The following is a 6,000-nucleotide window of genomic DNA, read 5'->3' as shown; positions in this document are numbered from 1 at the left end:
CTTCATTATGACTGTTCCCTCCACTGCCCTTCAGTTCAGTACCTTCAATTCAACCGATATGGACCCCACCATGGATAGCATCAACCTTGCCCTCTAGGAACACCACCATCAGTGCCTTGAAGTGTACTCCCTTACTCAACCACAGGATCCCAGACCTAACAAGCAAGGCCTTTCCCTCCATCCCATGTCTGCACCCTTGCATACCCTCGTTGCCTTCCTCTCTGCTCCAGGCAGTTTGTCTTCCTTTCTTGGACAGTATCCCTCTCTGCCCCAGATATATATTTTTAAAATTAATTCAAGGGATTCAGTCCAAAGATATGCAGGTTAATAATAGTAATCTTTAATGTCACAAGTAGGCTTACATTAACACAACACTGAAGTTAATGTGAAAAGCCCCTAGTCCCCACATTCCGATGCCTATTCAGGTACACAGAAGATAGGCCAAGATAAAATTGCCCCTTAGTGTCCGGGGATGTGCAGGTTGGTGGGATTGCGGGAATAGGGAGTGGCAGTGGGTGGGGCGCACCTTCGGAGGGTCAGTGCAGATTTGATGGGCTGAATGGCTTCCTTCTGCACTGTAGGGTTTCTATGGTTTTATGGATGTGGGTATCACTGGGTAGACCAGCATTTATTGTATTCTTGATTGTCCTTGAACTGAGTGGCTTGTTTGGCCATTTCAGAGAGAATTTAAGAGAGAATCACATTCCTGAATCTGGAGTCACATGCAGGTCAGCTCAGGTAAGGACAGCAGATTTCCTTCCCTAAAGGACACTAGTGAACCTGATCTGACTTTGTGACAATCGACAATGGTTTCATGGTCATCATTCGACTTTAATTCAAGATTTATATTCAAATTCAAATTTTAGCATCTGCCATGGTGGAATGTGAACCTGGGTCCCCAGAGCATTATAGACATAGAATTTACAACGCAGAAGGAAGCTATTCGGCCCATCGAGTCTGCACTGACCCTTGGAAAGAGCACCCACACCTCCACCATATCCCTGTAACCCAGTAGCCCCACGTTACCTTTTTGGACATAAGGGCAATTTAGCATGGCCAATCCACCTAACTGCACAACTTTGGACTGTGGGAGGAAACCGGAGCACCCGGAGGAAACCCACGCAGACACGGGGAGAACGTGCAGACTCCGCACAGACAGTGACCCAATCCGGGAATCGAACCTGGGACCCGGGAGCTGTGAAGCAACTGTGCTAACCACTCTGTGATTGACACTCAGGAGATTGGCAAGCTGCAGCCGCATATATAATAATAATAATAGAATCGCTTATTGTCACAAGTAGGCTTCAATGAAGTTACTGTGAAAAGCCCCTAGTCACCACATTCCGGCGCCTATTCGGGGAGGCCGGTACGGGAATTGAACCCACGCTGCTGGCTTTGTTCTGCATTACAAGCCAGCTATTTAGCCCACTGTGCTAAACCAGCCAATTACACGCTACAGTCCCCACACACACTCATCCCCGCCAATAAGATGGCATTGGTTGTACTGGGGCATGCCCATATGGCTGATGGGTCGGCTGGGCCAGAAGGCACCTAGGGGGATGGCGTGGGGGAACACCCATATAACCCATGGCCCTAGGTTTACAGTGGGCTGTCAGTGGCGTGTGCAGCTACATGGCTGCTTTACCGGCTGAGGCAATGGAGTTCCTTGCCCGTCCACCCCAACCCCACAGCACACCTCCTGGCCACCCCTGCTATTCCCCCCGGTCCTGGCAGAACCCCCAGGCCTGTGGCACAACTGTCAGCATACTATGGTGATGTTGGACACTTTCTGTACCCCCTCTCTTTTCCTCAGCAGCCAAGACGCCGGTTTCATGATGTTTAAAAGGGCAAGTGAACCGCGCTGTCGAGAATTCGCCCCATCGGAGGTGGAGCATTGTGGAGGCCCCGGAGAATACCGGGGTTTACTATATGTGTGTTCCAGACCGCATTGACGCCGCTGTCGAGGTGATGGAGTATTGTGATTTGGCGTCAAATCGGCGCCCGCCGCGATTTTAGCGTTAGTATCTATTCTCCGCCCCATCGCGTTTCATGACTTCGCCATCAGCCGACGGAGAATTCTGCCTCCTGACTTTGAAGTTGTGATGGAAGAAACTTGAAAGCGTGAATAACAATGTAACTGTTCCATTAAGTCTCCCTTCAAAATAGAAATGAACAAGTCTAAAGTTAAAAAAAAACATTGAAAGGCAAAATAAGAATGTGGAAAAGTGGTTTTTAGATAAATGTTGTTCCATTGTGCACAATATTTCTGTGCTCAATTTTTAGTTTCATGCCAACTTCTAAAACTTGACTTCAAACAGAATTGAAGAAAACCCTGTACACCAGATAACCTGGAGACGGGTGAAAGCAGTTGACATGGATGTCTCTCTTATTTTGATGGGATAAGACAACATGTAAAATACAGCCTTTAACTGGATAAATTATTTGAGACATGGTTAGCCATTGCAATCAGTAAATTTATTCTCCACAGCTGTACTTCAGTTTTATTATGACTGCTTGAATCAGTGCCTATTTCTATCGTTACTATCTTACCCAGTGTCCTCCTGTGGTCTCAGCCTTCTTGGAAATAGGATGAGTCAGATATCATTCTTTTTTCCAATTAATATTTACCGTGCAGATGGATGCTGTATACTGTAATGTTGCTCACTGTATAACCAACCAATTAGATCCAGCTTAGACTCTTCTGAACACAAGCGTTAGCAAGCCATTTGATTAAAGCCATGCAAAGGCATTGACTGGAAATAACTTGATGACACATTGTGATACTCTTAAATTATATATTAATAACAAAATAAACATTGATACTGCATCAATGGCCATTGACCTTTAAAACTGCAATTTCTCTTTTCTTGGACAATGTCTACGTTTGGTGCATTTTTATATGTTTATATTTCATTGTGCAAACATTTTGCTCATATTGTTCCAACTTAGAGAATTCATTATTTTCAACTGACAGTTATGTGAATAAAGATTAGCTCAGTGAATGTGGCCGACCATCTTTAAAAGTTTTAATTCAAGTATAAACTTCCTTTTAATGCATTTTTTCAGTGATGGGTAGAGTAAACTGCTTATTGATTATTTATCCATCGTTGAATATATTTTTGAGTCAGTGAAATAATCTGTATATATATATACATACAAACATGCAAATTGGGAGGAGTGGGCCACCTGGCCCCTCGAGCCTGCTCCATTATTCAATAAAATCATGGCTGGCCTGATCGTAACCTCAACTCCACATTCCCACCTACCCTGATAACCTTTCACCTCCTTGCCTATCAAGAATCTATCTACTTCTGCTTCAGAAATATTCCAAGACTCTGCTTTGAGGAAGAAAGTTCCAAGGACTCACAACCCTCTGAGGGAAAAGATTTCTCCTCATCTGTGCCTTAAATGGGTGACCCCATATTTTAAAATTGTAACCCCTTGTTCTACATTCACCCACAAGAGGAAACATCCTCTCCACATCCACCCTGTCAAGACCACCCAGGATCTTACATGGTTCAATCAAGTCGTGATTTACTCATCTAAACTTCAGGGGATCTAAGCCCAGACTGTCTAACTTTTCCTCATGAGACAAAACATGCATTCCAGGTATTAACCTAGTAAACATTCTCTGAACTGCTTCCAATGCATTTACATCCTTCCTTAAATAAGGTGACTAGTACTGCACACGGTGCAATGGATGTGTTACCAATGCCCTGTGTGACTAAAGCATAACTTCTCCATTTTTGTCTTCAATTCATCTAGCAATTGACAAAACATTATATTAGATGTTACAATCCCAGTTGATGTTATAACTGAACTGGAAGATCCCAGAAGGAATCCTAGCTCAAAAGACCGTAACTTGTTTTGTAAAAGGTGACAGAACAGTCACAAGACTGCCAATTGGTTTGAACAACAAGAAAAACACATTTATTTCAAAATTGGAAGACCCTATCCTAAGGGATGTGACTGCCTCTTGGTACAAAACATACTGGTAAACTTGCCCCTCCCTGATACATCGCAGTGTCTGCAGCTCGGCCTCCAATGCAATGACTCTGAGCTGAAGTTCCTTGAGCAAAAAACACTTATTGCAGATATGTTTGCCTGGGATCAAATGGCATCCATGAGCTCCCATATGCTGCAGTTGTGAAACATCACGGATGGTATTATCCAATTATGGGGCTATGTCCCCATTCCAACGTGAAAACGTGGGCAAATCACTCTGGACTTTCGTGAAGAAAGATTCTCCTGGAAAGAGCCGCAGCGTTGGGCCACCTTCTCAATGTCCAAGTCTATCCCAGGCCACCAAACATAGCTGCAGGCACGCATCTTCATCTTGGATACACCAGGGTGTCCATTGTGAAGGTCTTGTATTAAGAGCACATGACCGCATTCCGGGACGACCACCCATGTCCCCCATCCTCCACGCTCAGCTCCGAGAGCTTCATCGTATAGATCGTTGGGCAAAGCTCTGTGGCTCCAATACTGGACCATGTGTCGATCGCCGATAGCTGCGGGCCCGTCTGCTCCACTCATTTATGCGAGCCGCCGTGTCTGGCAACTAATCCATGAAGTGGAGGGCCACTACTACTTCTGCAGCTGAGGCGGGAGCCGGCGGTCTGCTGGGGAGAGGCAGGCGGCTCAATGCATCGGCACGTGGGATCCGCATGTCTGAGTGGTGCTCCCGCGTGGACTTGTATGCTAGGTGTAATGCCTATCACTGGATACTGGCAGACTCAGTCGGTGGAATCACTCGATCCTCTTTGAATAGCCCAAGTAAAAGTTTGTGGTCCGTATAGACCGTGAATGCATGGCTGTAGACAGTAGACATACTGGTGGAACTTCCTCACACCAAACATAACAGCCAGGCCCTCCTTCTTGATTTGGGCATAGCTCCGTTTGGTGTTAGCCTGTGTGCGCAACGCGAAAGCTATTGGTTGCTCTGACCTGTTGGACATCCGGTGTGCGAGAATGGCTTCTACGGCATGAGGGGAAGAGTAGCACTTCAACATAAGATGCTTGGCCTCTAGGGGGGGCGGGAACACCTGAGGGTTCAATGGGGAAGGGCACTTTCAGGGGCCTGTCTGGCATCCCAGCGCTGTTTGCGACATCCAGCCCGTGGCCTGCGACTGCCATCTGAGTGCTCCAGTTCGGTGGAATCATCCTGGTTGTGCCCAAATGCGCCATAGCGATGGCCTTGGGTACCGCGGCCAGTCCTGCTTAATGGAGGCTCGTGCCTTTCGAGCCTGGGAGCGGTCGGTCGGCTGTCGCTTTGGCAACTGAGGTTTAGGACAGACATGCCCTGCAACTCCTGGATACCGTCCTCCATGTTCTCTTGGGAAACAGCGATGTCCACCGCCTGCTGGAGGGTTAAGTGGGCCGCCGTAAGGAGTTTATTTGGGTATCAGTGTCTTGGAGTCCATAGAGTAAACGGTCCAGCAAGGATTCAGTCAGGGCAGCCCCGAACACACAGGAGGCTGTGAGTGTTCTTAAGCGCGCCAAACATTTGCTATTTTATTCTCCTTGGGCCTGAGAGACCGTGTGAAAACTGAACCAGCAGAGCATTATCAGGGACTGCAGGTTTAAGATGCGCCTCGATCAGCGACACCAATGCTGCAAAAGCCTTGGAGCCCGGCCTGTCCGCGTGTGTTACGCTTTTGATGAGCGCATGGGTGGTTCCCCCGACTGCAGTCAACAGGATAATGGTCTGCCGTTCACCCCCAGTGATTACGTTCGACCGGAAAAAATACTGTGCCCACTCTAGGTACTGGGTCCAGTCATTGGTACCAGCAACAAACTGTTCAGCAAGTTTCCCTATGTGCGTCATCTCACCATTCAGAGTGGAAGGCCCTGTGGGCCTAGACAAAGTAGGTTAGAACATAGAACATAGAACATTAAAGCGCAGTACAGGCCCTTCGGCCCGCGATGTTGCGCCGACCTGTGAAACCCCTCTAAAGCCCATCTACACTATTCCCTTATCGTCCATGTGTCTATCCAATG

The sequence above is a fragment of the Scyliorhinus torazame genome, chromosome 11 (assembly GCF_047496885.1).
Source record: "Scyliorhinus torazame isolate Kashiwa2021f chromosome 11, sScyTor2.1, whole genome shotgun sequence".
In the NCBI taxonomy this organism is placed as follows: domain Eukaryota; kingdom Metazoa; phylum Chordata; class Chondrichthyes; order Carcharhiniformes; family Scyliorhinidae; genus Scyliorhinus; species Scyliorhinus torazame.
Note: the sequence above shows the minus strand (reverse complement) of the source record.